Source organism: Motacilla alba, chromosome 13 (assembly GCF_015832195.1).
Source record: "Motacilla alba alba isolate MOTALB_02 chromosome 13, Motacilla_alba_V1.0_pri, whole genome shotgun sequence".
NCBI classification, from domain to species: Eukaryota; Metazoa; Chordata; class Aves; order Passeriformes; family Motacillidae; genus Motacilla; species Motacilla alba.
The window spans coordinates 13,934,243-13,960,396 of NC_052028.1; the positions used below are offsets into that span (position 1 = coordinate 13,934,243).

A 26,154-nucleotide genomic window follows, 5' to 3' on the forward strand; every position below is an offset into this window, starting at 1 on the left:
GCTTTTTTAGAGCGAGTGGTAGCTGAGCTGCTGATAACTTTATTGTGAAAACAAGGTGGTTTTTCAAACTATATATTGAGCTTTCTAAATTCACGCAGGCTTGCACACCAGCTACTTCTGGTCTGCAAATGTGTTGTTAGCAGGAATGAATAACAAAAACACCTTTCTTGTATGAGTATCTAAATGTTTTCCAGGATGGCATTTGCCCAGATCTCTTTGTGCTGTACCTGTGGAGCTCTTCCACTTGGGTGATCTTAACTCTCCTTTATTTATTGCATATATCAAGAACTTATCCCCTGCTTTTAAGGCTACAGAATACAGCAAGAATTTTACCTGCCTGTCACTGCTTCTGAATGAAGTAGTCCCTTTATGTTAGCATTGGAAGCAGTAGTTACACTTAAACAAGAAGTAGAGCAAGCATGGAAGACTCTGCTGTGTGCATCCCCCATCAGCTGTGATGGACCAAATTCTGAAGCAAAACCTTCAATGTTTCACGTTTTCAACAGGAACTCTTCCCTGACATACAGAGCCTCTGGCACCCTCCACAATCAAGAGGCACCAGCTCAGTTGAAGTGGGTCAGCAGGAGCATTACATATGCTCTGTTCTAAGAACAAAATTTTCAGAATTAGCCCACTTCATTTATTTATTTAGTTATTTTTCTAGCCACACTTTGCTCTCTTATGCAACAGTTTTGCCAGTGGGTAAAATACTTGGTGCTGGCTTCTGCCAGAAAACAGAAGTCACCAGCTGAAAACGGATAGGAAGTCACACATAATAAGAGAATCATATATTTCCATAGTACTATGAGGAAGTGTTGCTGCTTGGAAAAATGCTTGTTTCACAAAAACACAATTAATCTCTTTTTTTTTTTTTCTGTCTCCAGCTGTTTCTCCCAGAAAGAAAAAAAAATCCTCACTAGATGTTTTCAGTATGGTCCCTCCCATTTATCAGGCCTCTCACGCTGAATAGAGCAGTATTTTTATGGACAAAACTGAGTGAGCTAGCTGGATTTTGCTGTAGCAGACTCTGATGTGGTAAGGGCTCTTTGTCATATATCACAGTCAGAAGTCATTTATTATCCTGCTTTCCTTTGGGAAGAGACTGGGGCAAAAGATCCAAATTCTACCTTTCCTTTTCCTCAAGTGTGTGTTTTATAATCATCACTTATTAGCAGGATTATGGTAGCATCTAGGTAATCTTGCCAGGATCGGGGCATTATTATGATGAACAATGACAGAAGTCTATTCATTAGAGTCCAGAGAAATTGTTTTGCTTGGCTGTAAAAGCACTTGGGCCAAGGAGGTCAGACAGCTTTATTCAAAGTCCTCTGCCCATGTTACCAACTCTCGTGATATTATCAAAGTCTCCCACCATCCTGGGCTTTTCAGTGAGCAGCACCTCCTGCTGTCATGTGAGTCCACAAGAAGCTCAGCCTTCATTAAACCAGAGACATGATTCAAGCCCTGTTGATTTCAAGTGAAAAGTCTGAAAAATATGGCAAGCAGAAGGCAAATAATTACCCACTTGAGATATACAGAGACAATACATATATATATATATAGTAATTCTGAAAATTTTTTTGGAAGGTCAACTTTGTAGATTCTTGGAGCTCACTGGAGACAGGGCAGGAGGGGACTTTGGAAGTCCTTAGCCCTGTGTTTTTCCATTCCTGAGCCTGTTCCCTCTAATGCTGGTGCAGAGCAGGAAAGCGAGTGTGAAACACCTTTTTGTGTGACTCAGACCTCTGCCAAGGCAGGAAGGATTCCTCATAATCTGAAGGAGGCAGAAAAAGTGTGGGCTAAATACTCCTAAAATAATTACTTCATAAAGTGAGGCTCTGTTTCAGTCTAGCCTACCCATCTCAAAAGGATGGCTATTCCCTTTGCATTTAGAGGGTGAAAAGTTGGGAGCCAAGGATAAGTAGAGGGAAGGGGGTTATGATAAAAATACATCTTTCCTCTTTCTCAAGATTGTCTTCCCCACAGCCAAACACACACAAATACCACTGACTGTATCTCATTTATCCTTGGTTTCTCCTTTCCCTGTCTAGCCCCTTTGTCTCCTGTCTCTATGCCTTGTCAGATTATTTACCCATTCAGGCTCCCAGGCTCTTGCCCAACACTAGCAGCACTTAAAATTCTGGTTTTCAGGAAAGCACTACTTAGAGCAGATGGGAGAAGGATCTGAATTAGGATTAACCCAAAAAAAGCAATTCCCTTTACTGGAGTTTTTCTGATAGCCCCAATTTCTGTTTTGTTCCCCTTTGCGTACAAAGGGGTGAGTTCGAATACGATCTTTTCTGCCAACAGAATCCTGAAAATCCTGAAAGTAGAGGAAACCCTGAATTCTCTTTTTATTTTTTTTCCCTTTGAGCCACAAATGCTGGGAGCCCTGTGGCCCTAACTGATGGGCAGAACTTGCTGAAATGCAGATTGCCCCACTCACAGGAAACCAAAATTGTTGAAACAAATGCTGGAACAAAACTCAGGAATGAGAAGGCTTTCCATGGATTGGAAATGCCAGTTCTCTGTTTGTTTAGTTCTCAGAAGACTTTGAAGCATTTGGGTTGATGTTTTTTGTTTTAGAAACAAAACAGCTGCCTGGTCTCCTGAGCCTGTGCCAGGAGTCCACACTCCCAGGAACACTTTTGTGCTGTCTCCACATTATTTTCCAACAGAAAAGTAAGTCACAGGAGAGTTTCCATCCAGTTTCACTGGGAACCTTTACTCAGTCCTAACAAGCCTGGTACTACCAGGGGAATCCTGGGCCCCATTTTGAGGTCTGCTTAATTCTTGCTCCTTCTTGTTTCAACCTTTGCCTTGCCATCACAAACTCTGTGTGAAAAGGGGCCTTGCTGCCTGAGTAAAGGTTTCCAGAATTCAAGGTCTGCCTTCCTATTCTAAGAGCCTACATGAAGAACTTTCAGTCCTGTCCTTTCAGTCAAAGATTTTTTTCCTTTCCTCTTTCTTTTCCTTCCCTCTACAATTAATTAGCTAATAATTTTGCTACTGATCCATTCTTCATTAAATAGTCAAATCCCTTTTGTTAGATCTGGTCGGAACAAAGGTAGGAGAATTTATGTCTTAATTTTAGTTCATTATGGCAGAGAGCATCCCACCCCATCATTCTCCCTCTCCCCCCCTCCAAGCCCTCCCTCTTCCTTTAGAGGATCAGTTATCACTTTGCCCCTAAACTCCTCACATTCTGCAGAGGCATTGGAAGAGCCTTCACTGCCCTTTATCTTCTGCTGCCTCATTAAGAGAAATGAACCTGAGTCTGAGAGAAATGACACAAGGGAAATAAAAATATAATCCCTTGGTGCCACCTATAATGAATTGTTATGAAAACCATGAAAATATCTGTCTGCAGATATTGTTCTTTGATTTGAAGTCAGTGTTGTAAGCGGTAATTTTTGTCATTAAAGCTGTTAATCTGCGCAGTGTTCCTCATAAGTTTTTATGAAGAAAAACAGCCCTGCTGCCTACATGCTCATGCAGGGAGCTTCTGAGCACTGCTACGTGAAGAGGGTGCCTTTGAATAATTATCTTTAATTATAGCTGAGGTGGTTGTCTGTCTCAGAGATGGGGCTCTTTCATGGCAGCCTGCTGGCCACTGCTGAGAGGGTTTGGAATGAACTGGTTCATCTCAACCTTGCTGACACCAAAGTCCCCAGCTGGCTACTGCTGGGGGACGTGTGGGAATGTCCTGGAGCACTGAGCTCTCTGTGTGTGTGCAATTAGCTGCACTGATTGCCCCAGCCATGTGATTTTGTGATTGGGATGAGGTTGTGAGGGATCAAAGATGAGCTGTGGGGAGCAGAGGTGTGCTAGGAGTCCTTCCCAGCAGTCACAGGGCTGATCTCCTTCCTGCAATCCACCTTCAGCTTTTCTGGAGTGGAGTGCTCTTCTACCACATCTGAGAGCTTCCCCGAGATGCCAGGCAGCTGCTTTTCATGCTGTGCATGCCAGGTCAGGGCAGAGGGGTCCCTACAGCCCCCTGCACCACTGTGACTGCACTCCATTACCCCCAGGTGACCCTCCAGACAGAGCTCACTGATGTTGGAGAGGGCAGAAAGCATGGTAGCCTCATGGTGTTTAGATTCCTCAGACTGAAAGGAGCTGTGGGCACACTGGCCAGGAGGAAATGGCCTCAAGTTGCACCAGGGAAGGTTTAGATTGGACATTAGGGAAAATTTCTTCACTAAAAGGGTTGTCATGCACTGGACCAAGCTGTCCGGTAATGTGGTGAAATCACCATCCCTGGGGATATTTAAAGGACATATAGATGTGTCACTCTGGGACATTGTTTAGTGGTGGGTTTGGTAGTACTGGATTAGTGGCTGGACTCAATGATCTAAAAGACCTTTTGCAACCTAAGTTATTCTGTGATTCTAAGGAAAATCAGACTTTGAAAGGTTTTTTGCACCTCTCTCACAGAATTAGCTTCCTGCTGAAAATGGCAGTATTAACCTGCAGTCTGATCTTGTAAGGATTTCCTTATTCCCATCAGAAATTAGGTAAAGTCTCAGTGCTGATTTACACTAGGCAAACATTTGGCTTAATTGCTTGACTTCCTGGATCTTAGCACAACCACAGACACCCCCAGCTCTGCAAATATTTAGTTTCCCATTTGTGGAAAAGATGAAGGCTGAGACTGATCTCCACTGACTTTGCAGAAAGGGCATTGTGGAGTGCATGAGAATAGAGGCAACATCAGAGACTTAAAAATAGAAATAAAAGACCAAGAAAGAGAATGAGTTAATAAATCTTTCAAGACACCAAGTTGATGGAATAATGAAAACAACTACCAGGACTTGCCATGGCCCCTGCCCCTTAAAGGAAGCCTCTTCCCCATTTGGTCTCTGCTTTAAAAACAGAAGGGTTGTAAATAGCTTATAGTTGAAGGCATAAGACATTCATTGTCTTTTCTATTCTTATGCAACTGTCCACTCTGAAGTCCTGGTATTTTACTCTTAAACATCTGGAACTAAGATTCCTATATATAATGCCCATAATCTCTGTAGAGAAAGTCATTTATGTTTCCTGAAATTCTCAAAAGTATCCCTAGCATCAGGTCTTTTATTTAGGCAGCTTGAAGCTGTGAGAATTCCTGAGAAAAAGCTTTTTATTGGCTCTACTTCAAGGTAGAGAACTCCAAAATGTAGCAAATTACCCTTTATGCTCCAGGCAGAGTAGCAGTACAGGACAGGCAATTCTTCCCTTGCTTCTGACATCCTATAGCTCAGAAGGTTTTTGCAGCATTTTGGGGGCTGTAAGAACAAGCTGCTCAGGGAAGAGGGCTCTGCAGACACCATTAACATGGTAGGCTGAATCTGCTGACAATAAGTCAATGATTCTTTCTGACATGACTCTAAGAGTAGCAGAAGGACGTCTGTAGGATGACTCATGTTAATGGAAGAGTGGGATGTATGACTTGAGATTTAGGACAGATGTCAGGTTCAGGGAAGTGTGGTGTAAGGAAGGTAATTTTTATTGGCATAGTAGCAGGATACAACTTGTCAGAGTGATGTTGACTCCTTTTTTTTCTATTGTTTGGGCAAGTCCTCTGGGAAGATGGCAAATGGAAAGGGCAGAGGAAGATCTGGCGCTTCCCTTGCCAGATGGAAAAGGTTGTCTTCCAGCAGACAAATAGATCATGGGGTGGTGGTGATTCCCTCACCTCCAGATTGCAAAGCCTAGAAGAGCTAGGAGGAGATTTTTTTGTTATCTCTAGTGCAGTCAGGGTGGTTGCTCCTTGTCAGACCTGCCTGTGTGTTGAGTTTGCACTCTTCCTATGTGTTGATTTAAGTAAGGGACCCATTGCAAACACAGCAAACCCCTATGCAGACGCCACTTCAAGAGTTATGCAGTTCTTTTTCTGTCGTGCACACTCATTCTCACCAAAAGAAGCTAAATATTTCTAAGTACAGGTTTAAAATATCAGAGAGCAATCCACCAAGTTAGAGTTCTCATAACATCAGGAGATACACATCTTCTGCTGGCACTGATTTCAAGCTCCTGGTCTTACTTTTCCTGCTTTTGAAGAAGTCTAAGTATTCCAGGACAGATTCATGGGCCAAGAGAGGCCCAGCAAAGACATTAAGCAGAACTGTGATACTTCCTTTTCTTTGTTCAAGAAAGGTACGTGGGTTGCACTCAACTTCATTCCGGTAACTATAACAGTAAGATCAACGGTAATGATTTAAAAAGCCTTTGAATGATTTCCAGTCTCTCCTCCCACCTCCTAAAAGCTGAGGTGAAGTTCTATCCAGCTGTCATTGGGAACAAGAAATTCAACCAGACACCTCTAGCAATATTAGTTTTATTCATGTAAAGTCAATTCTTAATTAATATTGATGTACAATCTATTAGGCAAGGATCAGGGCTGTCTGCCTTCACTGCCATGTGTGACCCGCTCCCTATCCCAGAACTTATTCTTTACTGGTTGCCTCTTTGAGCCCATGACATTTATCTGCCACAATCTCTGCTGCATTTTGTCCCTCCTGTTCACAGAAATGATTGCAGCTGGAATTTGAGTGGAATTTCCTGCTCTCCCTGGTTTCCGTGTTCCATCTTGCCACAGGGTCAGGACAGGAAGTGGGATTTTGCGGAATATTTTGAATGTGGTGTGGGAGACTTAAGAAAAAAGTGAGGTTCAAATGGTATCCACTGCTGCATCTGCAGATGTGCCAGTGTTTGTTCCATTGTGCTGCTGTTTATAGGGTCTTATTTTTTTCTGAACACAATGGGATCCCGATTCACGATAAGAGCTCAGACAGTTCTGCCTTATACAGATAACAGTAGGAATGCCCAGAATAATTGGCAAGATATTAGCTAGGTGATAAATTTCACAAGGCTCCACTGAATAGGCAGAATTGTATCTTGCAAATAGAGGAGTAAAGATCTGAAATGAAAGATTAGTTGCTGGCTTAAAATGAGAGGGAGAAAGAAGGGCAGGGATCACATACCCTGCACTCCTGGCTGGTTGGCACCCAAGCATCTCCCTGTGCCCAAAAAGACATTTCTCCCACCAGGTTATAACAGATTCCAGAGCCAGTGTGAGCTGAATAAGCAGATAACCCAGCACATTGTGTGCTACTTCTGCTTGCCATAGCGGAAAGACTCCTACGGACAAAGCCTTTGAGTTGCCTTGTCATTTTTTGTGGATGGAGAAGGAGGAGCAAATTGATGTACAAAAGAATGAGTTGGATACAGCCAGAGATTGAAAGCCACAGGGCTTCCTTTTCTGCCTTCTCCACTGGAGCCTTGTGTTCATTCCCCACCCGGACTGCGAGGCTTCTCCTCTCCCCACACAGGGATGTGTTACAGGTTGTCAAGTGGCCACGGTGCCAGGAGATTGGAGACCTTACAGTGCCTGTCAGGGAGGGCTGTTCTGAGCCAGGCTCTGTCTTCTGATTTCCAATGCAGCCCTTGCAGCTCGGACACCCAGGGTCAGTCAGCTGCAAGGATGAAACAGCTTCCCGTACTTTCACAGCAAGAGTCAGGCTCTGAGCCCTGGCCAGCAGAGCCTGGCTGGGAAGCGTGGGAAACTTAACAGTCAGAGAGAAAATCTGCTCTATCAAGGGCTGTTTTCCTGGGCCTGCAATTTCTAATGCATCCAGCACATTTTTTGGGTAATCTCTACTCCTGGAGCAACATTTGGAAGAGTGGAAAGAGAAGTATTTTATCTTCGAAACAACAATTCGTACAACAAATTGAGAGGGATACTGTCAGTCACTAACAAAGTAAACAGAGCTCCACAGGTCTCAGGCTGCTACCTTTTGCTGAACTCATTAACTGTTTCCTTAATGGCAGAAGAGTGAAGTGGATTTTCCCCTTCATTACTTTTAGTGTAGGATATAGGTTTTTAAAGTGGATCCTTTCAGAAGGAAGGAATAAATTAATACACTGGAGTTTTCTTTTTCCAGGTCTAATCTTTATGTCAATGCAGCAGATTGTCTTCACCTTATTTTCTGTTCAACTCTCTATTTATTTAAGTTCAAGTAGATAGTTTTCCTTCAATATCTTATTGTAACTGCCTCCTTTACTGGGACAGTTAAGGGATATTGATGTGATTATTGTAGACGTGCTTTGCACAGCTGTTTGTCCACTGTGAGTTGTTGCAACTGTCCAGCAATAAAATTATTAAAATGTTGTAGACTATAAGTCAGTCGGGACTGAACTTATGTGAAAAGCATTCATTTGGGATTGGTGTTTGGGCAGGAGCTGGGAGCAAATGTCTCGGACCCCGTGGAAGCACTTGAGAGCTGCCTCTTGCAATCACTTATTACAAAATTGTGATATTTGCTTATTTAGCCAGTCAACACAGCTTCAGTCCTACATTAACAGCTGGGATCCACTGCAAAACTACCCTGAACTTACTGGTCACTCTTTTCAGGCAGGTTCATGGGATTCTATTAAACATCTGCTTCATGCTGCTTCCATTTCATCTCTTGGTCTGGGACATGTCCAAGTGTGCTGGGTGATAGCAGAAATCCCATCAAGACGTGCCTAGAAGTCGCTGATAGGCCTGTATCCAAACCAGCCTGGATTTGTAGACAAGAAACACCATGAGAATTAGTTTGCAAAGGCTATTATAGCTAAAAAGCTCTTCCATAGATGAGGATTATGATGAAAGTGCACAAGGCTGGTGTAAGATGACATCAAAGTTCCCTACAAATATTGGTGTAGACAAAACCTGAATGCCTGGAAAACAGCGTATCTATCGTGAATGAATACAAATGTTCAATATTCATGTTTTTGGGTGCATGAAGTTTTTTTTTTTAATACACTTTTCAGGAAGAAATGTTGAAATATTTAATTTCTATCCAGATCTTGAGGTAAATAGCATCTTTTGCTCCTTTCCTTGCTGCGGCCATGGCTGATACAACATCACGGGAAAACGGAATGCTGCCAACTGTACAGCACTCTGTCTGCTGGGTTCTACTGGCACCTGTGAATTACCCTGCCATATGCATATGTGTTATTTCTGCTTCCTTCTCCTATGGTCCTGAAGTGGGGCTTCTTCCAACACTGCTGCAACAGAAACTATTATCTATTTTCCACACTACTATATGTGCTTCACAATTACTTTAAAGTTCTTGTTTTGATTCCAGTCAGGTAAACTCCATTATTCTTACTTAAGATATAGGGAATTAAGGCCACAGAAATAGTGAGTTCTACACACAGAAAGACACCCAGAACTCTAATTTCTGTTTGGTTCCTAAGAAAAATTTACATGTTGATGTCTTTTTATGGACTGGAGTTTGAAAAAACTACTTCCAGAACCTAATTTTCAGGTGGAGATAAATGTTGCCTTACAAAAACCCCTAGGAAATTTATGTCCTGTATGAGTTTTCCCAAGTTGTTCCGGAAGTCAGCAACTAAGAGAGGCACCAGATTCACATCTCCTGACATGAGCTGCACTACCTAATTGATACATTTCATACTTGTAGGAACATAGCCAATTTTAAATCTTTGATCTTGGTGTGAATTTACTTGGTGTTATAAATGTTGAATTTTTAGTGTATTTTTATACCATTATAATTATGAAATTGACTTCTCATATTTATCTTCCTTCAGGAGACTGAGTCACACGATTATTGGAATCGGTTCTTTGAATCCTGCAATTCTGCAGGAGTTTTTTTCCCCTCTGGGCTGTCTTCAGGCAGTGACACCATGTCTAGGTCTCATCGTAACAGCCCTGATGAAAAAGCGAAGAGAACAACCTATCATGAGGTTCATATGTCCTGTAGGATTCAGGAATATGGCAGTGAGTCAGGCGCAGCGCTGTCGCTCTGGCTGCGGTGTTTTATGGGCTCCCTGACCCTGTGAAGTCACCCGGCCATCGGCGCTGGGCTCCGGGGTGAGCAGCGTGTGGTCTCCTTGGAAACCACAAAGTTGTGGGGGAAGGCAGGAGCTGTGCGTCCCAGAAACAGAGAGAGGAGAGCCTGATAGGAGATCTCCAGCTGGAATTTCACCAGAGGAAACCATGTCTGATAGCTTGGCCTGCCAAGCCTTTCATCTGACCTGCTGCTGTCCCAGCCTGTCACCCCTGTAACCTCCTGTTAAAAATACCAGCATGTTTCCTTGCTGGCCGGACATCCTGCCAGCGAGCTTTGGTGTCCCAGGGAGCTGAAACTCTCCGAGAGCCCTGCTGCCACAGGGGGCTGGACAGGCAGCGATTCAGCCTTCCACCCCATGGCTCCCTTAGAGGCATCTGCTTCCCTACGTTATCACAGAATCACTGAGGTGGAAAAGACCTCCAAGATCAAGTCCAGACTTATCTATGATTAAAGACACTGAGTGCTGGAGGATTTTTTTCTCATGCTAATCTTTATGTCAATGTAGTAGATCCTCTTTACCTCTCTATTAATTTAAGTTCAAGTAGGTAATTTTCCTTCAATATCCCACTGTAACTGCCTCCTTTAGTAGGACGTGCACAGCAGCATGTTAAAATCAACACCAGCTAATCAACAATTAACTCCAGTGCCAAATATTCCCTCTTCCTTTGTGATGAGAACTTGATATTCTGTAGAAAGGAACTACCAGCTTTGAAAATCAGAATATGAGTTGTCTCCAATTCCTCTGCTCAAGCTCTGCATTGTCACAGATTTACCCTCTTTGTTGGTTGTTTTTTTAATTGATATTAGAAGAGCACCTGAGAACCCCAGGTAAGAGCTGCAGCCCTGTGGGGACAGGAGCTCCCTGGCCAGGTGCTGTAGAAGGCAGGTCCAGTTCCAGAGATCTCATGGGCCATGGATGAGCCCCAGAGCAATGGATGAATTGGACAAATTGGGCAGATGTGGTTTGGAGAAAACTTTCTGCAGTGTTTGACAGAAAGGTCAGCTGGCTGCTGGATTGACAGACAGCAGTGGGAACACTGTCAGCACTAAGCTCGAGGAAATGATAAGACATGGTTTGCCAGAGGATAGGTAATTGGACAGGTTTTTGGCACAAGTGGGTGGAGCAGTGTGGGAGAACACATGGCAATGCTTTAGGGAGAAGTTGGCTTGCAGCTTTTCAGGCTTGTCCAGGACACAGTAAGCCCAGGAAGTTCCCAGTTTTTTTCCTGCAGGGATAAAAAATAGCTTTACTTTTAAAACACTGGCATTTCACTCTACCAAATTCCTTTTCGTTTCTGCTCCGGAAAGTTTTTTAACTTTGTTTTTATTTGTTTTGTATTTCCTATGAAAATTACCATGTTCGAAATCTTAAAATGTATCTTTTGGTACAGGTTTTCAGACTTACTACAAAGCCACATTTTGAAAAGCAAACATTGAATATTGTAAGGGAAAACATTTCACTGAGAAAGTCCTTGTTCATTTCCTTTGTTGGGTTTTCATAAAATCTGTAAAAAGCACTAAGCAGGTTAAATGCTTTGGCTAGCAAAAATTTCCATGTTTGTTGAAAAGGTATTTTTCCTGAGAATCAGTCTGATGAAAACACTTCAACCAACTCCTGGAATTAGAAAAAAATATTATTAAAAGATATTTGCCCAAGTTTCCTAAAGGGAAACAAGTGTCGGCATTAGATAATTAGAAACCAGGGACTCAGCCTTTTCTCAAACAACTGAACTGAGCTTCTTTGAACTCATCTTGACTTCTCAGTGCTGTTTCAGAGGAGGAGATTAGTGTTAGGAAACATGCTAGAGACAGGAGTGAATGCTGCACTGTTTAAGAATGAAAAAATTGCAGACCAAGCCCTTTTACTCCCCCACTCCCAGCTACAGCTCTTGCTTTGGGAGACAGGATATGTCTCAATTCCAGAACTGCAGCCACTGAAGGGCTGGATGGAGGTTCCCTGTGGAACTGGAAGCAGTGACTGCTCTGAAGAGCTTGCAGGCAACAACAACAACAACAACAAAAGGATGGAAAGAATGAAGAGTTTCAAGCACAGCTTGTGCTGCTAGTGATAGGAAATCGAGATGTAAACTCACACCAAAATATATAGCTGAGATTTACAGCAAATGTCTGCCTGGGAGATAGGGTAATCTCACTACAGGAGGTGGTAAGGAACACTGAGCATCCAGGTCCAGGAAAGGAGCAGTGTGCTGCAAAGAGGAGCCGTGCTGGCAGAAATGTATAAAGAGAAATTATGTTCTTTGTTCAGAGGAAAATTTTGGATTGGAATGCAGTTCAATGTCTTAACTATTGAGGAAAGTAACACAGAGAGTGCTTCTGGGAGATTTCCATTAGAAATTGCAAAATCTTTTTCCCCCTTTCTCTGCCCAATGCAATTAAACAGTAATAGGAGTGCATTGCACAGTTTATGAAGCAATAATCCAGTTCCCAAATGGCTAAAGCAAGAGACTGATGGCCAAATCATTTATCCCAATGAGGAAAATAGATTATTGCTCAGGAAAGCAGCAGGATGGCATTGTTACAGTTATTCTGCTGTCTCAGTTCAAAAAAATCTAGATAGGAATTCTTTCCCTGGGATCAGTTTCTGCTTTCCCTGCTTGCACTGCCAGTCCTGAGTGAGGAGTCCTGCTGACTGTGCCACGATTACCTGTGGAGCAAAGTACAGCTCTCAGTCAATGAGAGTGACAGAGCCAGGGTTTCGAGGCTGCAACAAAACATGGTAGCTGGTGAAGTCAGTGCAATTCTGGCTGGGAGATGTGGAGACATAACATTATGAAGTAGGAATGTAACAGCTCTCATGTGGCTGCACTGGGGATATTGTGCTTAGTTCTAAGCACCTCGTTAACAGAACCGTATTAACAAACTGGAGGGGATCCAGAGGAGAGAAAGTCAGTTGGGTATGTTGATTTATGAATTAAGATGGGCCTGAGTGGCTGATGTCCAATCTGAATCCATATTGGAATGCCTCCAGATCTTGCAGATGTTCGTGGGTTCAGGACTTTATGATCCTGAGTCGGCTGGAGGCTGCAGAAAGATTCCCACTGGCTCCGCTGATCACTTGATTTGGGTCTGCTTGAAGAAACCTTGGCTGAAGAGTGATTAAGGCTAAGGATATATATATATATATATATATATATTTTACTTGGAAAAAGAGTAAATAGAGGGGAATGTGATGTCAGCTTGGAACTATTAAAGAGTGCAAATGTGAGGACCACCGTCTTGGCTGACATACTGGGAAAATGACCTGGGGACCTTCAGAGCTGGAAGCAGGAGCTTTTTAACATCACCAGCCAAGGTGACCAGACTGCTGCATGTCCCCTTTGTGTGGATGTGGGAAGAGAGGAGAGTATAGGGTGCCCTCATGGATAGTATTACCATGGTCTGATAGGCATATGGAACGTAGCATTAATTGACAGAGCCAACATTTTAGGAGCAGGGTGATAAATTTAAGACAAATGAGTTTTACATCCTTTAACTAGTGAACCAGGTCACAATACTCCTGCCTTTTTTTTTTTTTTTTTTAATAAGGTTTTTAAATGAACAGGTGGACAGATACTCAGAAAGCAGATTGTTCTTGCTGATTTTTTAGGGTTTGATGTCATAGAACTGTAAAGTACAATGAGACTCTCTTCTACCTCCGTGTTCCCAATTAGACCTCACTTTGATCCTGAGACTGTGCTTTAGGATATAGCCATAATTACCATTTCAGGTAGAGCTGAGGCTGCTACACAGGCGCCATTCAGTGCCCTGAAGCCATATCTCTTAAATCTGCTGGAATACCTGTGCATTTCCTCCCTAACCCAATTCTGGTTAAATGATCCTGGGTACTCCTTCTCCAAACTGTTAGGAAAGGTGTAACTCATCTGGATCACTTTGGCAGAGACAGGCTGGAGTGCCAGCAGGTGCAGCAAGCTCTGAAGATGTGCAACAGTGGCTATGGAGATTATGTGCAACGCGACACTGAAGAACATCCCGGAGCCTGGCAACAGTGAAGATAAGCAACCCAGCCTATGTGGGAAAACAGAATTAAAAGAAAATTAGAAATCCAACTTGGTCCCTGGTGAATATCAAAAGGAAAAGATGTTACTTTATGGATTTTGTGTCACAAAGGGATTCTCTGTCCTAGAGAGGCTTTCCCTGCGGTTGGGGTGTTCTTACTTTTTTTTTCCAATGTAAAGCTTTCTTCTTTCTTGTGTCCAGAGAAGGGCACATAAATAAATGTGGATAACAGCAATGAAGCTGATAATGAAGGGAATAATTCCTATGAGGAGCAGCTGAGGGAGCTGGGGATGTTTAGCCTGGAGAAAAGGAGGTGGGGGCTGGCCTCTTCTCCCATGCAGTTAGTGACAGGACAAGAGGAAATGGCCTCAAACTGCACCATGGGAGGTGCAGATTGGACATCAGGAAGAATTTTTTTTCACTCAAAGGATGGTAAAGTGTTGGAAGGGTCTTCCCAGGGAGGTGGGGGAGTCACCATCCCTTGAAGCTTTCAACGAATGACTGGATGTGTCACTCAGTGCTCTGGGCTGGTTGTCAAGGTGGGGAAGGGTCACAGGTTAAACTCGATGACCTTTGAGTTCTTTTCCTACCTTAATGACTATGATTCCTCCTTGAATAGTGACAGATCGCTCATACCACACACACATCCTAGGAGCATTAATATTGTCTCATTTCTCTACCAAGTTCTTTCCAGGAATTTGAAATCATGGAGAATTCCACCCTATTTTCAGTTTGGCTGAAGTTGTTCAGCAGGTACACAAGTTATTAGATGGGAAGAATGACAAACATGATGATCTCACAAGCTTTCTTTCCTTAATAAATTCATTCAAAAAAGATTCTTATTTACATATTCCCAATGGCATACAAATCTGACCCAGGTGGAGAGCCTGCCTGTTCCCAGAGCACCAAGGAACTTCAGATGAATTTAGGTTAAAAGCTCATTTGTTTCAAAATTGCATATTTGCTGCCTGCTTTGTTCCTTTGCTTGGCTGTAAAACATAACACAGGGATGCTGTGAGCTTTTCTTTCAGATCCTTGCAAACATCTGCTTGTTTTATATTCCAAATGCTGCTTACAATATAAAATCATATCCCAAACAAAAGATATTTCTCTACAAATAAGGAACCAATTAATGTCAGAAAGTCTAAACCAACATATTAGAAGAAAAACAACTAAAAATAAAAGCAAATGTGGCTGAACTGTGAGTATCTGATAATGCTGTGATGCCCAGGGCTCTTGGCTCCAGCCAGTGCGGGTTGGGATTGAATTTACTTAGTTCTGGATAAACTGGAACAGAAAACTCCTGGATCAGACAGGGGTTTTCTGATTGTTTTTTTCAAAAGTACAAATATGATGCTGGAAAGCCCCAGTGGATGTTGTTTCAAGGCAGTGACATAAGATGGGGCTAAAATCTTTGCAAACTTAGGAGTGCCTTAGCAGACCCAGTAATATCACAGCAGGGAACAGCAACGTCACATCTGGAACATTATAAAATTGGCAATGCTGAAAAGGCATTAGTAAACATTATTAAGAATTCCTTGCAGGCAATTAGACTGCAACAATATCTTTGGAGAAAGGTGTTTTTTTTTCCTTTTGCATCTTTATTTCTATCTTGCTAATGAGGGACTAATGAGCCACAGACTTGTTACCTAGGAGGGATATCTCAACAAAGCTCTAGTGAACTTAAACCCAGTATTTACAGACTGATGACTGTTCACATTCATTATATGTTTTAAATGAGGAGGGACTACAGTAAAAAAAAAAAAAAAAAAAAAAAAAAAAAAAGGAAACAAGTTGTTCCTAGCTGAGAGACTTCTGAAATTCTAAATGTCAGAAGTTTCCTAATGTCAAGGTTAGAGCCTTCCACCTTTCCCAGCATTTAGGGCTAAGCACAGTTACAAGTTACCAAAATATTAGTCTTCTCTGACCATTGCAAAACCTACTTTTGGTTTCAGTGATTTCAAGGGATTTTTGGTTTGGTTTGGTTTTCTGCTTCCTTGGAAAATCAGGCCACTAAACACAACCCATGAGCATTCACTGTGTGTGTAGGGGTACATTGGCACATGCCTGCTTCAATCAGCCCCTGCTCACAATTTTTTTGCCAACACAGTGTCTTTTTCTCTGTCTTTTTCTGACTACCTAATCTTAACTATCCAACAGGCTGCAGATAAGACATTGGAGAGTCTCAAGCAGAGCACACTGGCAGTTCCAGGCCCAAGGAAATCACTCAGAGCTTATCAGCAGCTCTGATACCAGCTGTGATTAGGGGACATGGGTGGGACTTGGAAGCCATGGCTAAAATGAGTTGCTCTGCTGCACTTTTTCTACACGCCCTTGAGCAACCCATGCATGGACAGTTTTTTTAAAAACCTCTCTCTTACAGGCTGGAGGCCTAAATCTGTCCTGAGACATCATGGACTGAGGCAAACATCCCTGGGATCTACCCTTGGAGCAGTGAACACAGTGACCTTTGTGACCAGATCCTTTGAGCAAGCCCTCAATGCCAAGTGAAGGGAATTTTGTCTCCAAAGGGTACAGTCACCAGGACAGAGTGTGTGTGACCACACAGTGAATCCACCTGCACCTTCCTCTCCTCTTCACACCCCAGAAGATCTTCATGTAACCAAGACACAGAGGCAAAAGCAGTTTCACAAAGTCTTTTTTCACAGACCAGGAGTGCGCAAACTCTTTTTTTATTTATAAACAGCTGCTTTGACACAATTTCCTTTGCAAAGATGCACAAAAGATTTTGGTTGATTTTTAAGAACAAACGAGGGAACCTTGAATGTTGCCACAGAAGAATTCTTGGGCAGCTCACTTTCTCTTGAGTTTTTCCAGTCTTATTTTCGCTTGGGATGTCCAGTTAAGTTTTTTAAGCTCCTGGTTCCTGTGGCACCTTGGACTTTTCACCTTGACCCCCTTATCCTTGGCTTCTCCCTTTTCCCAGTGTGTATCCCACATATTTTTTTGTTTTGCCTGGTGTGGTACAGAAGGCACAGCATTCACTGGGGGCTGTCTGGGCCTTGGCACCCAGCACAGGGCTAACAAAGGACCCTAATTCCAGGCTTTTGAACCATTCACCCACAGAGCTTCATGTCAGCTGGGCAGGGATGTAAACCTGCGATTGCCAAGCGCAGGGTGGCTCTCCCACCTGTTCCATCATTTCTCCACCTTATGTGCACTCACTCTGAGGACTGTAAGCAATTACTCTGTTAGGTACTAAATACGATATGCAGCACATGGTAGTGTAAAATTATGGAATTTGGGGGCTTTAATGAGCTCAGGTGCAATACAAAAGAACTTTTTTTTTTCCCTGTCCATAAAATTATATGGCTTGGAATCAGGGGGTTTATACAGCCCTGGACAAAACCATTTTATTTAAAGGGTGGGTAAAAGTGGGGGGTGGAGGAATACTACAACAACAACAACACCCGAGCCCAGCACAATTATATGCAGATTTGTTCATAAATCTGGGCTGGAGCAGATGTGCTGCACATGTTGAAAATCCAGAGCATGTTGCTGGAACTTAAAACATAAACATGAACCTGTTTCCAAAGAGGAAAATCTGCTCACAGCGAGGAGCTGACCCTGTGCTTTAAACAAAGATCAAGTCCATTCTGCCTATTGTGCCTTTGCCATGTGTTTACTTTCCTTGCTTGGTGCCTAGGGTAGCTTAAGGAGTAGCCAAAAGAAAAGAAGCAATTTACTCAGGTCTGAAAAGAGCCAGTGGCACTTCAGGCTTAAGGGAACAAGAGGTAGGATGTGACCCAGCTCACCTGGCTATCAAGGGTCCTATTAGACTGGGTCAGCAGTATCATGCTGAATCTCACATCTGTATTTTTAGAAGTCTCTTGCCCTGTAGGTAAATCTTGTAGAAAAACATAACTGCACTTCACAGTGGGTAAGGCTGTATGAAATGCCCTGCTTTAAACACAAGCCTGCATCTGTAGGCAAGTTGGAGGTGAAGTTGGTTGTATGACTAAATTCCTTTGGAGGGTAGCAAGGCACATTGCTGACTTAGTGCCCCCATACTTTATTTTCTTAAAAGTGACAACTGAAATGCTGGTAGCCCCTCCTATACAAAGGTGAGAGCTCCCAGATTTTGGCATGGTCTTGATGCATGTCTGATGCACATGGTAGCAGGTGAGAAAATTTTCTCTTTTCGTGGCTTTTTATCCTGTCAGAAATCAGTATGTGTTGGTCAAAGGATACTGAGAATTTTAAGTGCTTTCCTCCTGACCCTTAAAAAAATGTAGCCCTCCAGCTAAGTGACAAGGACCACTTTGTGGTTATTATGAGGCTGCTTACATCCTGTTCATCCCACTGGGTGTTTAGACAAAGAAAGGAGTTCATTTTCCATCACCAGGCCTGACGATGCCATGACCTACATGAACACAGAGTTTCCAGCTCTCTTTTTCTTCTGGAGGAACAGCGGTGGGTGTGATCATCTGTGTGCCTTTGCTTGAGTTCTCTTAACTCTCCATGGAGGATGTTGGATTGAGGCATGATGTTGAAATCTGTGCTCATCCTCTCATCCCTGCAGGCCAGTGATGCCAGGAGCTTTAATCACTAAGACTCATGTGCACACTCATGCCACTCTTTGCACTGGCAGTGAGCTGCAATACCCTGCTCCTGGGAGAGGGGCATTTGGTGGTTTCAGAGCTTGAGAAACCCACACCTCTCTAGCAAACTGCTCGTGTTTGTTTTCACTTAAATCAAAGAGCCATGAAGAAGAGCGACTGTTAAAAACAGTTGGGTTGACATAGATGTGGATTATGTCAGAAAGAGCATGGGCAGTTTATGTTGAGAGCAGCCACAAATAAAACATATCTCTTTGGTTTGTTGAAAGTAAGAGAGATGTGCATCTGGATCAGCTCCCTGCTTGTTGCACCTTCCTGCCCAATCCCAATGCCTTTGTTTGCCACTTGCACAGCCCAGGATGGGGCTGCCCCACCAGGGGTGTCACAAACATTAAACCTGCCAAGGGCAGTGAGGTCCCTCCATGCTCTGCTGGGCAGGTATTGTGATGACTAATTGAAAATGGGGTTTCATTTGAGAAACACTCACACGTGCAAACTCCATTAACTAATTAGCTTTCCAAGGAGCTTTACATTTTTGAAGCCCAAAAGCTCCTGCCACTGACAGCACACAGCCCAGGATGAAGGGAAAAGGGCTGTCAGTGCTGACAAGTTCACCTTAAACTGGAAAATTTCAAATGTTCCAGATGGCCTGACTATTTGTCCTTCCACCTGACTACTGTTCAATCCATTGCCCTCAAATATGGTAAGAGGAAGAAAAGATGCATTATTATTAATAAATGAATGGAGCTATTTGCTATTTATTATTTAAGCTCTCGATACTGGCAGGCTTTAGTGATACATGAAATATAGGCAAGTAATTTATTTATTAGGCAAAATAATGATTTTTCCCCCCACCATTCTGGAGCCCTCTTTGACCCAAAACAGCAGGGGGTTTATCAAGTACAAATACGATGACTTGTAATTTTAGAGTCTTTCAGAGCACTGTAACTGACAACCTTTTTAACATAAATACATTGAACAAATAATTTATAGAAGTATTCTGGGAATATTTTAGGGTGTTTTATTACTACTTCTGAAAGCCATGGCATGTTATTGATTTTGGTGTATTAATATAACCTAAAAGTGAGGGCACATGCTTGCCTCCTAATCCAAATCAGCTTTGATGGCAACCCATATATTTTACTGAAAGGAGCCTTGAACTAACAGCAGAGGTTAACAATTACACATCATAGCCAAAAGTTTAAGATAATGAATTTTACACATTACACACTGTCCAGCTCCAGCCACAGGAAGTTCCCCACTACTCCCTCCTTGATGTCTTATCCAAATTTCTCTAGTAGCTATTTGTCAGAATTTTGAAGCCTTATCCTTGCATTTTTGTCATACAATTTAGATTGTATTCATGAAGGCTACTACTGAGGAAGTGTAATCATCATTACTGTTTTCTTTATGCCATAAAAATAGCATATTTCTCTTTAAATGAGAAATATTGCTCACTTGTTTTGTATTTTATGATGTACTTATGTGTGTGTGTGTGTGTGTGTGTGTGTGTGTGTTTACAGAGGCATAGGTATCTATAACAATAGCAGGCATGTGTGCAGTACTGGATTTGGGCATTTCTCTGTTTCATTCTCTGCTGCCCTGGGCTGCTGCTGGTGGGCACTAGAGAGGTTTGAGTTGCTCCATCTGCCTCTCTCCAGCTGTCCAAAGGCTCCAGAGCAGCCCCAGTGTGGTGTGACAGGAAGGTTGGTGCCTCCAGCCCTTGCTTTCTGGTGACCTGGGTACCTGCCTGGTTAATGCTTCAGTGAAAGTGGGGCAGTTCACCTGGCTGCTGAAAGCTGTGCAGCTGCACCAGTGCCTGATCCTTGCCATGATGGTGCATTTGTCAGCCAGACCCCTGAAAAGGGGACTCTTCAAACCTCACCACCTAATGTGGGCTCCTTTTTTTTCCTCTTCCCAAGTTTTCTCTGTAGTCTTCTTTGCTGACAATTAGTTTCACTGTAGTTATCTCAGTTCTGGAGGACTTTTTTCCCCATGTTTATTTCTTGGCTTTAAAAAGGAATGGTGGATGGTTTTAAGTGCCTTGACATAGCAACTGTGTGAGCTAGTTTTCTTCTCTGGCTGCACTTTCTTGAGAGCATCCAGACTGTTTGGTTGCCATATATTTCTCCTCTTTCAACAAGAAATGGAAATCTTTTATCTCATCTTTATGTTTTTCTGATCACTCAGTGGTGCCATCAGTGATGGCTTGGCCATGGGAATTCCTGGTTCTGACCAGCTTGTTGAGTGGGCAGAGTCTTTTGGGACAGCTCTGCATTGTTGGGGGCCAGTAATGAGGAACAAACAGCAGCAGAGTGAAGGAGAAAAGTCCTTCCAGGTTTGTACCATATTTCAAATTTTCTGAAATTCCATGTCTGGGGCAGTCAGAGACTTGTCCTACCCTTCACCATCTCCAGCCCCTTGATGCCCTCCCTTGGTGCTGTCACCATGGATATAATGACATCATGGTGCTATTGCTGCTGCTTAGAGTAGGAGGGAAAGCCACAAGATGCTCCTGGAAAAGAGTCTTAAGTCTTGAGGTCCTGTTGTCCTCAAAGCCAGAAGGATCCTTGCCCACCTTTACACCGTGATTTCTGTTTAAAAAGCCTGTGCATGGGCAACTGTGTGATGTGGACTGAGAAATATTCATTCAAATAGCATAAAATATGGGCTTTTAATTTTTTTTATTCAGGGCAGAATTCAATCAATAGAACTCTGGAGGGGAAAAAAGCATGCAGATCTTGAGGGGCAGGGAACAGGCCATCTGGCTGAACATGCTGCCTGTTAAAATGTACCTTAATCCCCACTTCCTGCTCTTTTGCCATATGCTTTGCTGTGTGAAAACTCAGGTACAAAGCAGTGCCCTGAAAAGGTGACTCCTAATTAAATCCAAAAGAGGCATTTTATATTCATCATCGTAGATGTACTCACATCTTTATTTTCCAATAAAATGTGCTCTCTCCTCCTGTCCTTGTGGTGTGACTGATGTCACTTCCCACCCAAGAAGTTTCTGGAGGAAGGATTCTTTTTTCCTGTTTTTTTACACAATTTAAAATTTTCTTTAGTGTTTTTTAGTGGTAAACCTCCAGCACTATTTATGTCCAGGTGTAGTTAATGCCTTCATTCTCAAAGGAGGAACAACAAGGGACTAGAGTTGAAATAGAAGTTATACCCTGCACGCCTGCTTCCCTTGCAGTCAGCATTTAATGATTTGCAAATAGTAATAATACACTGGCAAAGGAGACAAGAGGCTTAAATGCAGTGAAAAGCAATTTCAAATGTAAATTAGGTCCTGAGCCTGTTGCAGCTAAGGTTTTATTTGTACAGTTTTTTTTAATATAATGGACAGGGCTCAATACTAAGGAACATTTTTAAAACTTTGTGATTTTCAAGCTTCATAAACTCTTCAAGCTTTCAAAGCAAATTTTCAAGCCCTGGTTAATCCACTGGTCTTCCTGCAGCTTGGTCCAGACTTTTCAAATGGCTTTGGTGCTGGGACTTGTTTTTCATATTTCAGGTGACTTAGACTTAAGGGCCCTTTGGAGAACAAGGACAGTCAAACCCTCTGAGAACTAATGGGAGGCAAGGGACTTGGAAATCCCTGAGGAAGTCCAACCATTCCCTTGTGTGGGGTAGCCCAGAGCAGTGGTGGGACAAGCAGGCAGCATGTCCCAGGTCCCTTGTTTAGTGGGATATGGACAGACCCACCAGAGCATCGTATTTCCTTATGTGCAATAGACTGCACAAACTGCACTTCCTTTCCTCCAGGTGCACTTGATACAGAGAGCTCCTGTTGTTGTTTTGGGTTCTTTATTTTTAGGTTCAGTAGGTTTTATTGGGTTATTTTCCTACCCTGTGAATGCAGGCACCAGTTAGTCAATAACAATCGCTCCATTAAAAAGGAAAAATAAAATCTTAGGTGTTTGCTGCATACACTTAAGAAAAAAAAAAAAGAGGGGGAAAGATGAAGGGAAAAACAGATGCCAAATGTTGTTTTACATGTCACAAAGGCTGCTGTTCCATAAATTCATATCTTTGTAAGAGTGCAAGTAAAATGTTACCAAAGAGATGCCTTCTATCACATTCTTCTGCCATTCTTTGATATTATCATGTCTGAAAATCCAAATGCTTATTTGACAGCTGCATTATCTTAAATTAACTTTTGGCTTCCAAGCTGAGAACACTTTGGCCCAGACAGGACTCTCCTGAGGTTACAAACGAATCAATAGGAGGGCCAGGAATAGAAGTGGAATAGGCCTCCTGTGCTGCTTTTAGCTACCAGACCTCCTTCAGCTGAAAATCACATTGTGCCTCAACCCATCTCCAGGAGTTTAGTCCCAGGAAGGACGAGCTCCAATTCCTCCTGTCCCATTGCCTGGCAGTGCTTGGTTGGTGTTCAGCACCTCCCTGGGCTTTACCATCCCTTAACGCTGCTGCTTCCACTGCCTACAAAAAGCCCAGAAACCCCACCCCATCTTCTGCTCCTCAGCATTCAGCTCTGAGCACCAGTCACAACTGGTTTGTGTTCCCTGCCTGCTTCTGCCATTGAGGCTTTATTTAGGCTTGATAGTGAGTGGAACAGTCAGGTGTAAGATTTTAGGTCTCTGCTCAGATGAATCGTGCACGGTACACGCCGAGCAGCCCGAGTGTTTACAACAGCCTGTGACAGAACGTGTTACTCCTTGCAGCTTGAGGCACTGCCACAGAAATATGGCACATTGCACAGAAATTGCTTGTGCAGCAAGCTGAAAGTCAGGTTATTAGGGTGTGCTGTTGGATTAACCCACCAGCGTGCAATCCAATCCGATTCCAGCAGCAAGGATTTATTACCTGCTGTGACTTCCAGTCACATCTGAGCTCCCCATGAAATCACAGGGTGGTTTTTTGTCCATGTATGTGTGTGCGTGTGGTTGCTGTGAGGGAGAGAGTGACCAAGCTTTACAGGAGCTGGGAGCGAGTACCCATGGTGTAGCACTGCATCCAGAGCTCTTTGCAGTGTGCCATGTCCTTTGTTTGGGATTAAAATCTCCTCCTGTGGTGCTTAGCCTGCAAATTATTTGTGTCATGGGAATGTACTTGAGGATGAAGGAATTTGTGTCTCAGATACACAGGTGGACCCTGCTGAGGTTACAGAGTAACTGGCTGTAGTGGTAGGTGCCAAAGGCTTTGCCATTCCGATCAGCAGCCCTGTGAATATTCAGATTACATCCTCTCTGCTAATGCTGGCACCCATTTGATTCAAAGCTGTTGGTGTTTTGGGGAGCTGTGAGCATCTGTCCAGGGGGGAATGACTGAGATCTCACCTGTCCATGGTTCTGGCAAAGTGCCCACAACTGGCTCTGACTCAGCCACAGAGAACTCTTGACACCTCTTACTAGTTTCTTACTAAAGCACCAAAAATCTCCATGCTCCACTGCCAGATAGGATCAGCTGGGATTTACCTCTTTCACCCATGCAAATAGTTTAGAAAAAAGCAAACTTTATCTCGTTTTCCTTACAGCTGTTTGTTCAGTCCCATCCTCACGTCACTCCAACCCTGTGAAATACAAATAGTTTGTCAAGGAATGTTGGGTTTTATCAGTGACCAGCCTGTGGGGTAACCAAATCACCATTGTACCTGGCAATAATAAGCAAGTTTGAGTTTAAATAGAAGCCAACTGGTGATGTCATTAAGCAGTTATTATATGATAATGACTATACACATCCATGCTTGATGTAATTAGAAATTTTAATATGTGCCTGTTTGTGATCTGTAAAACACTTAAGAGGTTCTGAGGGTTCAGGATTTTCTTTCTTTCTTTCTCAATTTTTTTCACATTCTGTTTTTCTGTCTTTGAACCTTGTGACATGAAAGCTGTAAAATTGCAAGTGAGACTGAGAAATAGATTTGACTCATGAAAATTCCTTGGAGGAGATAGAGGACTGCAGCCCACACCAGTGACAATTGCGACCCGAGCTGCCCTCAATGGAGCAAAGAGTATTTGTTTTGGATTACTTCAGAGAGAGTTAAGAGACTCTGTAATTTTAATCTTTGATTTAGCAGAAGATTTAGGCTGCTGCCAGAACAGACCTTCAATACTTTAATTTAAATCTGAGCATGTTCTTGAAGTAAGTGAAGTTGTTGCTGTGTTCAAGCTAAGCATAACCTAATATTGCTGAATCAGCTGGGAGCATCTAAAAGACTGCCCCTTCTTAGACTTTGAATCCACAAAAGGAATAATCTTCATTATTGTAACGTGTACCTTGAGATTCTAGAGCCCTTCTCTAACAGTCTTGGGGAATCAATAACTTCCTATTTCTTCAGAAGATTTTTCCTGTGTTTAAGAGTGTGCTTGTTGCTACAAGAGCCTTTTTCCTTCTCCTTTAGATGTCCCTGCCCAGTTGGTAATTTATTATTATTTTAAATCAGTGCACACATAAACATTGCTATTTTAATTAGAGAGAAGCAAACAGAAGTCACAGGCTATAAGGCTCTGCAAGCATGCTCGCTACTCTCACATTTTAATTATTTATTGGAGTAAATAAAATTAAATATTTTCATAGCTATCCAGAACAGGATTTGAAGTAATTACTCTGTCAAATTCATCAAAAATTCTCTCATCAAAATAAAAACCTTGATGTTACTGAATAATTTATAGTACAAATACACAGAAATTGTAAAGTATTATAAATAGAAAACTGCAGGGTAAGTGAACATGAATTAGTTAAGGGTTATGTTTCTGAAAGAGCCTGTCATAAGCTTTATAAATTTTTAATCAGTGTTTTTGAGGCCTAATTTTCAGTGTACAGTATATACCAACAACTACAGGAAACAACCCGAAAATGGTGATTTAGAAACACAGCTGTTTATGATAGAGGCCAGATTGCAGCTCCTCTTCCTGGGCCTTTCTCTCACACAATTTCAACTAATGATGTTTGCCACTGAATGCCGATGGCTTAACATGAATCATCTGCCTAAATAGCAAATACATTAAGTAAACCTAATCTCTATTATTATCTATGAATACCAAATGCTGGGACAATATCCAGCCTATTAAACCCCAACTGTTCAGTGAGGCATCTCTATGCCAGTGCCTTAATGTGCCTGTGCTCTGGTTTCTGGTGTGACAGGATCTCCCTTGCTTGTGCAGGAGCTGGAAGGGGCCCTTGGTGTTTCTGGCACCCAGGGGGTGATCCTACAAGCTGCCCTCTTCCCAGCACGGGTAAAAGGAGCTGGAAGTGCTCAGCACCTTGCAGGTTGATGGTAACTCTTTCATTAAATCTTATAACATTGAAGATGATCGTCCATGTTATCGACAACCGAGGATGTGCCAGAGCAAAACCTCTGATCCCAAATCCCATGACTTTACTTCTTCTCTTTGTAATTCTGGATCAAAACTCTCTGCTAAAAGTTCTTCCATCAAACAAATTGGCCACAGGTCTGGACCTTCCCATGCTAGAGCCACTGTTTTCTGTGGATCTGAGATGGATGCAAGTATCAACAGCCTTCTACAAAAGCTACTCCTGCTAGCTCATGGGAGACTTGAAAAGCAAAACTTCCTCCTTCCCAGCCACCTGAAACTTGAGATTTATGGTGGGATCTGGATCTAAGGCAGCAAAGGAAACCTGCTGCAGCTCCACAGATGCTGAGGGAGTTCTGGATGCAGTGGTGTAAGGCTGAGGTAATGCCACAGGAATCAGTGGATTTGTTATGAGTTACTCTCATCGTAATG

The 26,154-nt window shown here is 42.7% G+C and overlaps 1 long non-coding RNA gene across 1 annotated transcript in view; it reads left to right on the plus strand.

Moving 5' to 3' along the window:
• The window catches only part of LOC119706590, a 47,056-nt gene extending 34,146 nt beyond the window's left edge, over positions 1–12,910 (plus strand). Inside the window, exon 4 of the long non-coding RNA XR_005258576.1 lies at positions 9,583–12,910. This is a non-coding gene — a long non-coding RNA (uncharacterized LOC119706590). The remainder of the gene's footprint in view (positions 1–9,582) is intronic.
• The last annotated feature ends 13,244 nt before the right edge of the window (positions 12,911–26,154 follow it).